Here is a 13264-nt window from a genome sequence, read left to right on the forward strand (position 1 = left end):
TCACTTCACATATAGGTGGATTTGAAGGACTTGTGTATGAGTCCAATTGGCACGTTTGTGCGTCTTGGTTGACCATCTTTGGCGAAGTACACGTTTGTGTGCACGTTATCACACTTGGTTGTGATTTGGTTGTTATAACCCTAATGGCGAAGGGTTGATATGGTTGTGTGGTGGATTTTATAATCCCGTGACCGTGGGTTTTAGTATTGTGAAATGAATCTCGGGTAGTGCGGATTCATGGTGACTCGGGTTGTTCGGTCACCTTATTGGAGGTAATGAATCTCGGGTAGTGCGGATTCATGATGACTCGGGTTGTTCGGTCATCTTATGGTTGAGAAGTGAATTTCGGGTTGTGCGCATTCACAAGGCTCGGGTTGTTCGGCCAATGTTCGTGTGTTTGAGGTTAAGGGGTTAACCTTGTTCGTTTATATTGTTATATATATATTAATGTGTTGTTGTGTTGTAGCTAACCCTCCGGGTGTAGCTATTTGGCGATGTTTACTTTGTCGTTGATGGACTATCTTTTGTGTTGTATCTTTAGCTCGTTGCTTAGATCGTACGGTATGTTTAGTGTAGACGCTTTATACTTGGATGCTTCGGTATGCGGTATTTGTTTTGTGTGGCGTATTCATTTTATACATATATATGTATGTAGTATATTATCATTCACTAAGCGTTAGCTTACCCTCTCGTTGTTGACTCTTTTTATAGATTGCATGCGGACGGTGGCTCGGGTAAGTGCGAGGACTAGAAGACTTTCATAGCTTGCTTTAGAGACTTGCTTTTGGATCGTTTAGGATTGGGTAGCGTATCCCCGATCGCCATGCTCGGCTTTGTGTTGTATTAAAGTCTTAAAGTCGAAAATGGTATTTTGGTACTTAAGGTGGTAAAATGGGTCGATGTGGGACCCGCTTCGTAAACTTAATTTTATTAATTAAACGTGTTAGTTTTATATGTATGAATTCATGGTTAAAAGCGTTTTGGCTAAAAACGTCGGGAACGGGTCAAACATTTTCACATTTCAAGGAAAACCGGACAGCGGGCTGCCAGACAGGTTCTGCGCGCCGCGCAACCTGTTGGCGCGCCGCGCAACTCAGCCAACAGCAAAAAATTTTTTTGTCATGAAATTTAACGGGGTTTTATACGCGGTATGGTTTGGGTTGTTACAAGTGGTATCAGAGCATGGTCTAAGGGATTTAGGTGACTTGAGATAGGTGCCTAGACTTAGACTTTTGTGTGCGCGTAATTTGTTGCGGGACTTGTAGGATTACGGGTCAGGAACAGGTTTAGTTAGTGCCTTGTTTATAGGTCGACTAACGTTTATATTAGTAATGCGGATATTATTAATATATTATTTGTGTTGTGGTGTAATTCTCGCGTGTGCTTCTATCGCGTAGAATTTTGTTTGTGTTTGTTTATAGCATCGAGCGAGGCGGTCGTTGTACTAACGAGTCGATGCGGCGTGCGTGCGTAATAAGAACTTGCAGACCTTATTACGGGTGCAAATCGTGTCTAACAAGTGATGTACGACGAGTGTTTAGCAAGATGGGAGGGTGTTGTGCGTGTCGTCTTATACGTGCGTGGACTAATCGTTTTGCATTCTCTAGAATGACGACGCGAAACGAGACCGAGACGAACGACACGGAATTTAATGCTAGAGTTACGGCCGCCGTTGCGGAGCAAATGAGGGCGTTTCGAGAAGAAATGGATGGGAAGTATTCCGAATTCCAAAATAGGGGTGAAATGGAGCGTTGTCTTAAGAGTTTCATGAGGACTAAACCCCCTATGTATGATGGGAAACCGGATCCTTTGGTGAGTACGACTTGGGTTTCGGATGTCGAAGGGTGTTTTCGTACTATGGAATGCCCACCCGAGAAAAAGACGAGACTCGCTACTAGTTTGTTGCGAGGTAGGGCGAAGGATTGGTTGGATGGCAAGATTGATCTTGTCGGTGGTGAGACGTTTATGGCATTTGAAGGTATTTTGTATGCCCGAGAGACATATTAAATTAATGTGGCTAATGTGTTATGATCCAAGTCGGGTCATACCCAATAACAAGCTTACCAACACTTTACAAGTATTTAATCTTAACGGTTGGATCGTTAAATAAATACGCGACACTTGGATTTTAGAAAATCGGTTTTCTAAAATATTATCACTTGAGATAAATTATTTGGATAATTTACATAATAAGGATTTAATTATTTATAAGTTTAAATAATTATATTGTGTTATATTTTATAAAAGGTTTTATAAAATATGCAAGTAACAAAATAAATTCATGGGTTTGTATATAAATTGTTTTATAAAATAAACACTTATATATAAAATAAACCCCATGATAATTGGCAGTTTTTTTGGGGTCTCCAAGAGAGCATCTCATGCTCTTTTTTTGTTACTTTCAATTCTACACAACTCCATATAAGCATGCTTACACTTCTACCAAGTTAGGCACTTATTCTCTCAAGTGTTACATGCAAAAATAGACTTAAAAAAAACCTGCAGAATTCAGCTCATAAGAGAGCAGTAGGCCGTGGCCTTTTGGGGCTATTAGGGAGGTTCTAAATTCAATTTTGCAAGTCTATAATCAAGTGTAATAAAATTCTAACCAAAGGCTAGGTGTTGGTGCATAAGTTTGGGGTATAACTACTTGAGGTTTCATCCATTTGAAGCTCTATTCTTCATCATCATCTTCATCATCAACTACATAGCTTGGAGAAGGTATAATCTCTTATCTATCTTGTAGTTTGTAAGTATGTTTCACAACTTGATCCTTATTGGGATTTAACTTTAATTGGTTAAAGTTTAACAAGTCTAAAATTAGTAATTAACATGCTTCCGCTTTCTTAATTCTTAAAATGGTTTAAGTATATTATGAACTTGTTAAATCCCAACAATGGTATCTAGAGCCGAAGTTGTTGAAATATGCTTCGAGATGGTTATTAAACCCACTATAATTTTGCATTCTATGAACATGCATGAAGTAGAATGTAAAATTTTCGGTTTTGGGTGGTTTGTCTTTTTGGCCAAAATCACTTGTGATTCTGCATTCTGTACTGCAAATCACTTGTGATTCTGTACTGCCAATCACTTGTGATTCTGTGTTGCCGATCACTTGTGATTCTGTGTTTCCAATCACTTGTGATTCTGTATTGCCTATCACTTGTGTAGTTAATGTTCACAATCTAAGCCTTGACCTTGTGTTTGGTTGCATGCATGGTTGATTGATATTTATTCAATTGGTTTGTAATAATATTTATTCATTTGGCATGTAATAATTCATTTGGTTATGTAATTTATTTTATATTTGGTATGTAAAATAGATTAGGTTGTAATTTCATTTTTTAGACAAAATGTATTAGGATATATTTTGTAAAATGATGAAGAATGATGAAGACTTGAAGAACACATGAAGAAGCATTTGGATGCAAGGTTAAGTGGGAGATTTGAAATCTCCTACTTTGTGTAATTACCCCTTATCCGGTAGCATTTGTTTTCGGCTAAACAAATGTCTACCAATATGGCTTGATTGTGAACATATGATTTTGCATGCGTGGTTGTTTTGTATGATTATGTGGATTGTATGTTTGTATGCTACAAGTTAATCACACAAGTTAACAACAAGCAAAACGACAATTTAATTGGTTAAATCAAAAAATGGCTAAAAGGACATTAATATACGGTTATTAAGATCATGATTAGGATCATATATATAAAATGGTTTATAGACATGAAAATGGAATTTCATAAGAACCATACACTAAATGCATGTTAGTGTATGGCATAAAAGTTTTCTCAAACTAGAATTAATGAAAACTTAAAATCCCTTAACTAAAACAAGGTAAACAAGGTTAACGCCATCCTTTTGTGAGAACACTTGAACATAGTAGGGAATTCATAATGGGATAAAGGTCACCTAACCATTATGAACTAACTAATATGCTTAAGGTAAAATTCGCATGCTTGTGGGATAAAGGTCACCTAACCACTTGTATGTTAATTTTACATGTTTGCACAAGTAGGACGACTTGATTTAGGAATCATGAACTTAGGGTCACCGAAGCATGAGGAACAAATAGGCGTTGATGGGATAAATATGCCATGCAAAAGGATTGCATGATCCCATAACTTAGAAGTTGCAAAAGGATTGCAATTGTCACATAAATGACTACCTAGCTAAATCAAATGACGGGATAAAGGTCACCTAACCAAAATTTGATTTACCGTTGGATTCTAAGATTTAATATAACAATTAAAAATAAAAGGGTATTGTTTATTAAATTTAAAATCGATACTTAAAAGAACCTTGTTGAATTTTGTAGATGGCCGCCAATAACAACAACATGCAAAACGCACCACTTAACATGAACAACCTATCGTTACGGTCTCTCCTCGAGAAAGACAAACTCAACCATACCAACTTTATGGATTGGTTCCGCAATCTTCGGATTGTCCTCAAACAAGAGGATAAAGCGTATGTACTTGAGGACCCCATTCCCGATCAACCGGATGAGAATGATGTGGAGGCAATGGCCTCTTACGATAAGTATTGCCACGACTCCCTTCAAGTCTCATGCTTAATGCTTGGGACTATGATACCCGAACTCCAAAAGGATTTCGAGCACCATAGTGCATATGACATGATAACGCAATTGAAGGAGATGTTCCTTCAACAAGCGCGTGTCGAGCGCTTCGAAACGGTTCGGGCGCTACATGCTTGTCGTATGGACGATACCCAATCGGTTTCATCTTATGTACTTAAGATGAAAAGCCTTATCGATCGTGCTAACCGTCTTAACCTAAACATATCTAATGAGTTAGCCACCGATCTTATCCTTAACTCCCTATCAAAAAGGTTTGATCAATTTGTAATTAATTACAATATGAATGGGATGGATAAGAGCATAGGTGAGCTCCACGGTATGCTTAGAACGGCGGAAACTAGCATGGGTAAAAGGGCTTTACCCGTGTTAGCAATCGATCAAGGTGGATCCAAAGGTAACACCTCTAAGCCTAAGGTGGCTAAGAGAAAAGGACCCGCCCATCAAGGCAAAGGGAAGGGGAAGATGGTTACCCCAACCATCAACAAGGCTAAGAAGCAAAAGGTAGCCGAGAAGGCAAACCCCAAGGAAGACCCATGTTTCGGTTGCGGTGAGATGGGTCATTGGAAACGAAATTGTCCGGTCTACCTTAAGGAGTTGAAGGACAAGAGGGATGCAGGGCAAACCTCAGGTAATATATATATGGTATATATAGAGCTTAGTATTACTTCTTCTAATACATGGGTATTAGACACTGGATGTGGAACTCATATTTGCAATTCTTTGCAGGGGTTCAAAAGAAGTGATGATAAGGCGGGAACATCAAGTCTCTATATGGGCAATGGTGCAAAGGTGCATGTTAAAGCTCAAGGAGATTTTATTTTGAAGCTTCCAAGCGGATTGGAACTTATTTTAGAAAATGTTTTGTATGCTCCAGATTTGTGTAGAAACATTATTTCTATTTCTCGCTTAAAACAATGTGGTTACGTTGTTAATTTTATTGATGATGATATTCATGTTTCTAATGATAATGTATTCTATTTCAAGGCTTCGCCTTCAAATGGAATTTATGAATTGGTTCATGATGACGCATCATCGAGCTCTATATACCATACAAGCACCAAGAAACTCAAAAGGGATTTGAGTGATTCCTATTTATGGCATTGTCGCCTTGGTCACATAAACAAGAACCGAATGCATACACTTCAAAAGAATGGACTTTTGAAATCAAATGAAATGGATTCGTTTGATGTATGTGAATCTTGTTTACAAGGCAAGATGACTAAAGCACCTTTCAAAGGGACTTATGAAAGGGCTAAGGATTTATTGGGATTAATACATTCGGATGTATGTGGACCCTTTAAACCCATGACTAGGAATGGTGAAAGATACTTTGTTACTTTCATTGATGACTTTAGTCGTTTCGGATATGTCTACTTATTAAAACACAAGGACGAAACATTTGAAGCATTCAAAGAATATCAAAACGAAGTACAAAATCAACTCAATAGGACAATTAAGGTACTTCGTACCGATAGAGGAGGTGAATACCTAAGCGATGCTTTCCAAGATCATCTTAGAAGTTGTGGGATTATCTCGCAACTCACTCCTCCTGGAACACCCCAACTAAATGGAGTTTCCGAAAGGAGGAACCGAACCCTAATGGATATGGTTCGATCTATGATGGCTAGAAGCTCGTTACCTCTATCATTTTGGGGTTATTGTCTATGCTCCGCGGCTCGTATTTTAAATATGGCCCCAACCAAGAAAGTGGAACGAACACCTCATGAGATGTGGTTTGGAAAACCTCCATCTCTATCATACTTAAAGGTATGGGGATGTGAAGCTTACCCTAAGCGTTACGTCCCTAATAAGTTGAATGCTCGATCCACGAAGTGTATCTTCATAGGATATCCCAAGAATGATATGGGATATTATTTCTATGATCCATCCGAGCAGAATGTATTTGTTGCTCGGAAGGCGGAATTCCTTGAAACTAAGTTCCTAATGGAAGGAAATAGTGAAAGAAAAATAGATCTTGAGGAGGTTCAAGATCAAGTAGATGATACACAATTGGTTGACACTAGCACTCAACATGAATATGTTGAGGATGATCAAATGGATGATCAAAATGCACAAGACGTTCGCAGATCTGGTAGGATTAGTAATCCTCCTGAGAGATATGGGTTTCTCATGGATGGTTGCTATGTGGTTGATTTGGATGAACCAATAAACTACCAAGATGCTTTATCAAGGATTGATAAAGATAAATGGCAGGAAGCCATGAACGCTGAGATGCAATCCATGTATGACAACCAAGTTTGGGAACTTGTTACACAACCTGCTGGCTCAAGGCTAGTTGATTGTAAATGGCTTTTCAAAATGAAAACCGACATACATGGAAACTTGGATACATATAAAGCTAGACTTGTAGCAAAAGGTTTCACTCAAACTCAAGGGGTTGACTATGATGAAACTTTTTCGCCTGTGGCAATGCTAAAGTCTATTAGGATATTACTTGCCATTGCTGCTCATTATGATTATGAAATATGGCAGATGGATGTCAAGACCGCTTTCCTAAACGGACATCTTGAGGAAGATGTCTATATGGTTCAGCCTGAGGGTTTTGTTGATCCAAAATATCCTAAAAAGGTATGCAAGTTAAAGAAGTCAATCTACGGATTGAAACAAGCATCTAGAATGTGGAATCATCGTTTTAATGAGGAAGCCGTGAAATTTGGCTTCATTAAAAATGGTGATGAAGCTTGTGTATATAAGAAAGCTAGTGGGAGCACTATCATGTTCCTTGTACTATATGTGGATGATATATTGTTATTTGGAAATGATATTCCGGAAATGCAAAGAGTTAAAACTTGGCTAAGTAAATGCTTCTCCATTAAGGATCTTGGAGAAGCACAATACGTTTTGGGGATTGGGATCTACAGGGATAGATCCAAGAAACTGATAGGTTTGAATCAAAGTGCATACATTGAAAAGATCTTGAAAAGGTTCAAGATGGAGAACTCTAAGAAAGGTTTGGTACCTATTCAAAGAGGAACACTCCTTAGTTCATCTCAGTGCCCCACCACGAAAGATGAACAAGAGAGAATGAAGAAAGTCCCATATGCGTCTGCCATTGGGTCAATCATGTATGCAATGATATGTACTAGACCGGATGTGTCATGCGCTCTTAGCCTGACAAGCAGATACCAGAATAACCCAGGAAACAGTCATTGGATTGCTGTTAAAAGTATATTGAAATACCTTAGGAGGACTAAGGATATGTTTCTAATATATGGGTCTGGTGAGGAGGAACTCGCTGTAAAAGGTTACGTGGACGCGAGTTTCCAAACTGATCGAGATGATTCTCGATCACAATCCGGTTATGTCTTCACGTTAAATGGAGGTGCAGTCTCTTGGAAGAGTTCAAAACAGGATGTTGTTGCTCTATCCACTACAGAGTCAGAGTACATCGCCGCATCATTGGCAGCTCAGGAAGCTGCATGGATGAAGAAATTCATCGACGACTTAGGAGTAGTCCCTTCCATTCAGGACCCTCTTGAGATCTTTTGTGACAACGAAGGTGCGATTGCACAAATCAAGGAACCTCGTGCTCATCAAAAGACCCGTCACATTGAGCGGAGATTCAACTACATAAGGGATGAAGTTGAAAAGGGAAAGATATGTATTCGCAAAGTTCACACAGATCTTAATATAGCGGATCCTCTCACGAAGCTCTTACATGGATCAAAACATGCAGGACATGTTTGTGCATTAGGGCTTCGATATTCTAGTGATTGGTCATGATCTGTTTTAAGTATTGTAACGGAACGAAATTGTTCAAACTCATTAATATAATTATGGTTTAATTTATTTTGAGTTAAGTTCCTATTTTGCATATTATATCCATGAATAAGCAATTATTCTAAATTCCGTAGTTGATCACATTTGTGGGAACAAGTGTGAGGTTTAGACTATTATGAACTTGGATTGGTATACATTCACGGACTGAATGTGGGGCAAGGTTGCTACCAAGGTTCATAGATATTTGTGGGATACAAATATTGGAAGACCCGCTTTCAAGATTCACTAAATGGAGCCTTTGTGGTTGATCACATGTAATCTTGAGTAAAGGCGAATATCATTGTATCCTCTGACCTGAGATACATATTGGGTTCAGATATTTGCCAAGTATTGTGCCTTGATTCTTTCCTTCGCTATTCTGAAATATGGTAGTTCATAAGGAGGAGCTCAGGTATAATGCAAGGTATATATTTAGGACATATGTAGTCAAGATGGAATTTGTCCCTCTTATTCGTTGAGAGTCAGATGTCTAAGGCCTGATAAAGTTAAATCTAAAGGAGAGTGATCACTCTGTATCTCTTGGATTTAACATGACATCTAGGACAAAAGGATGTAATGAAAAGATTCACCTATTCATATTCGAGATGGGAACTCGAAAGGGATGATGTTATTGAATGGCACAAAGTCATAACATGTTGGGGGTGATGGACGGTCGTTAGGTGGTATCCATCACTTGCATTAATTTCTTATGTTTCACGTGCAAGTGGGAGATTGAAGGTATTTTGTATGCCCGAGAGACATATTAAATTAATGTGGCTAATGTGTTATGATCCAAGTCGGGTCATACCCAATAACAAGCTTACCAACACTTTACAAGTATTTAATCTTAACGGTTGGATCGTTAAATAAATACGCGACACTTGGATTTTAGAAAATCGGTTTTCTAAAATATTATCACTTGAGATAAATTATTTGGATAATTTACATAATAAGGATTTAATTATTTATAAGTTTAAATAATTATATTGTGTTATATTTTATAAAAGGTTTTATAAAATATGCAAGTAACAAAATAAATTCATGGGTTTGTATATAAATTGTTTTATAAAATAAACACTTATATATAAAATAAACCCCATGATAATTGGCAGTTTTTTTGGGGTCTCCAAGAGAGCATCTCATGCTCTTTTTTTGTTACTTTCAATTCTACACAACTCCATATAAGCATGCTTACACTTCTACCAAGTTAGGCACTTATTCTCTCAAGTGTTACATGCAAAAATAGACTTAAAAAAAACCTGCAGAATTCAGCTCATAAGAGAGCAGTAGGCCGTGGCCTTTTGGGGCTATTAGGGAGGTTCTAAATTCAATTTTGCAAGTCTATAATCAAGTGTAATAAAATCCTAACCAAAGGCTAGGTGTTGGTGCATAAGTTTGGGGTATAACTACTTGAGGTTTCATCCATTTGAAGCTCTATTCTTCATCATCATCTTCATCATCAACTACATAGCTTGGAGAAGGTATAATCTCTTATCTATCTTGTAGTTTGTAAGTATGTTTCACAACTTGATCCTTATTGGGATTTAACTTTAATTGGTTAAAGTTTAACAAGTCTAAAATTAGTAATTAACATGCTTCCGCTTTCTTAATTCTTAAAATGGTTTAAGTATATTATGAACTTGTTAAATCCCAACAGCATTATCATGGGATGAATTTAAGGAGGAATTCTTCGAGGAGTTCCGAACTTCAGCCGATTTATCGGAATTGCGTTGTGAGTTGCGAAATTTGCAACAGGGTTCTATGGACTTGAATACTTTAAAGACGACCTTTATGTCGAAGGCTCGTTTTTGTCCGGAATATTTGGGGAACGATCGTTTGTTGATGGAGGATTTCTATCGAACTTTGAGCGATGACTTGAAAAGCAAAATTAGCCGGGGTTACGCGAAGTCGTTTGCGGAGTTATTTGCGGTGGCTAGAGGTTTCGAGTCTTATACGCGATCGAAAAAGGGCGAACCTTCAAGTGAGGGAAGGGTTGTTTCTTATGGTGCTCCGAGTAAGAGGACTAAGGGTCCGAGTGCGAGTACGAGTAAAGTGGTAAAGGGCGCGGTGGAATCTCGTGCGCCTAGATGTTTCAATTGTGGCGTTAGGGGTCACAAGTTGTGGGAATGCACGATGCCGAGAAGTGAAGGCGGAATGTGCTACTATTGTCATAAAGAGGGACATCGCAAGCCGGATTGTCCCGAGTTGGCGGCGGCGAATGCCGCAAGGAGACGTTGAGGTACGTTTCGTTTTGATAAATATGTCTTTGAATATTTATTTATGTGGCGTTTATGTTCGGACTTGTTAATTGCATAGTGATTTGCATGTTATGGTTAAGGGTGACGTTCCTAACGGAAGTACCCTATGGTGATGTTTGGTTGTTGGAAGAAGGGCGTAAGACTTGGTGTAACCAAGCATTCCTTAGTATTTGGGGAATGTTACTACCAAGCCACGGAAATGGTTTTGGTGTTCGATTGTTTAGCGCGTGTTCGCTTTTGGTGTTGAAGTGATGAACCATGAGGTTCGTCGGGTGATTGGAACCTTTGAGGCCGAGTGTTTAAAATCTCGATGTGTGTTGGTAATGGAGTCTTTATGACGCGACATTAGGTGCCTCTTTTATACCTACTAGCGTGGTGTCGACTCCGATTGTGTTGTGGTTACATTGTACTTAGGGTACCGGGAGAAACCCGTAGGTACATGAGTGACTAGGTGAAACTTGACAAACTAAAGCAATTGGATAATTGCGAGGGTATGGTTTGTGTAATCGTGGTACACTTTTCGTTCGAAGTGTTTAAGGATTGATTGAAATCCTTCGTGTGCTCAAGGTTAGAGCAAGGTGTGGTGATGGGTCGTGTGTACCCAATTGTTGGTAAAGTCTACCTTTGGTAGCATCGTACGGGTGTACGAGTTGTGATGTAGGAACGTGTTTCCAAGTGGGGGAGTCGCACTCCTGCGCGAGGAAAGTGTTAGTGTGATATTTCGGATGATGATTTTGGTAGATCTGGAATTTTTACCGAGACCTAGTTTTGGGTCGATTCGTGGTAGAGTGCGATTTCGGATAAATTGTACTTATGGTTTGGATTGGAATCCCACCGAGGCGGTAATGTGGTAAATCTCGTTGAGAGATAATGGACGTGTTTGGTGAGCAAGGTGAAATCCTTCGGTTAAGGAAGGTGTGTGTCGGGTTCTCTTTTGGAGAATTCTTGTTCGGTACCTATGTTTGATATAGGTGGTTCTTGCTCGATTATGGTATGTAGTTGATGGAGCATGACCTTCGGGGTCCGCTGACTTCATCGTGGTATTGATGATTAATGAAGCATGACTTTCGGGGTCCGCTGACTTCATTATAGTATGGTTGCGTGATGGAGCATGATCTTTAGGGTCCGCTGACTTCATCATGGGAGTACGTGATTGATGGAGCATGATCTTTAGGGTCCGCTGACTTCGTCATGAGCGTGGTGTTGAGATCGGTGAAGCATGATCTTCGGGTCCGCCGACTTCATCCGGTATTGAGATCGGTGAAGCATGATCTTCGGGTCCGCTGACTTCATCCGATATTGAGATTGGTGGAGCATGACCTTCGGGGTCCGCTGACTTCATCAAGAGGGTTGTGTTGTGGGACGTGAATATCGGGTTGTTCGTATTCACAATATTTCGGGTAGTACGAATGTCCCTGTTGGTTGGGCTCATAGTTTGAGGTAGTGAATGTCGGGTAGTTCGGATTCACTAAGGTTCGGGTTGTACGGCCATCCTCGGTTATACTATGTGGCGGTAGTAGTGAATATCGGTTTGCGCGTATTCACGATGACTCGGGTTTTGCGGTCATGTCGTTGTGAGATATATGGATTGGGTTGGTGGATTTCGGGTTGTGCGAATTCACTAAGGTTCGGGTTGTTTCGACCATCCTCCATATGTGTTTTGGCTCGGGTTGTTTCGGCCATGTTGAGTTGTAATCTATTGGTTGTTTGATACACCAATGGTGGGGTCGTGAGGACCATGTTGTGGGAACTATCGGTCGTTTTATGCGTCGATGGTGGGGTCGTGAGGACCATGTGGTATGATTAGTGGTGCGATAGCCGTATTTCGCTCACATGTTTGTTACGGGTGTGACGATAGATGATTTCGTACCCCTTGGGATTTGCGTTCCCATAGCCGTTTTGGGCGCTATCGGTTTCTAACCGTTGGATTGTATTGTTACGGTAGTTGCGTATTGGTCGTATAGCGCACTACAAGGATGTTTAATGATTAGGTGATATCCGTAAGGATTCGTTTGGTTCGGTTTCATCGTTTCGGATTGTTGACTTTAGGTTGAGACTTGGTTGCTTTTAGCGTTGTACTCGGTAATAGTACACTAAGGAATTAACATCTCGGTATGAGATTGGTTGGGTTTTTTTTTTTTCAGTGTTAGGGAATGAGCATGGTGTTAGTGCTCGGATTGTGGATTTGATAAATCGCGGGTGACGATTTAGTTGTGGAAGGCGATTCGTTGGGAAAAAAAAATTGCTTAGGAAAGTCGGATTGGACTTATGTTGAGGACCGTAAAGTGGAGTCTGTTTGGTCAAGTGATGAGGATCACGAGGACGTGATCGAGTTTAAGTGGGGGAGAGTTGTAAGACCCGAATATTTATTTTGTATACTTGTTTATTAAAGGCATATGAGATCGGGCTTCGTTGAATATTTATATATATTAAAATTGGAAAAGAGCTGAATCTGTCAATCTGCGCGCCGCGCAAATCGGCCGCGCGCCGCGCAAACGCGCTGACAGAACCTATCTTGTTTTATTTATTTTAAATGAAGGGTATTTGGGTAATTTCACATGGGGCCGGATTTGTGGGCATTATCAGTTGGTTTAGATCCAACTTTGGATCATTTCACATCCA

This window comes from Rutidosis leptorrhynchoides, chromosome 7 (genome assembly GCF_046630445.1).
Source record: "Rutidosis leptorrhynchoides isolate AG116_Rl617_1_P2 chromosome 7, CSIRO_AGI_Rlap_v1, whole genome shotgun sequence".
Lineage (NCBI taxonomy): Eukaryota > Viridiplantae > Streptophyta > Magnoliopsida > Asterales > Asteraceae > Rutidosis > Rutidosis leptorrhynchoides.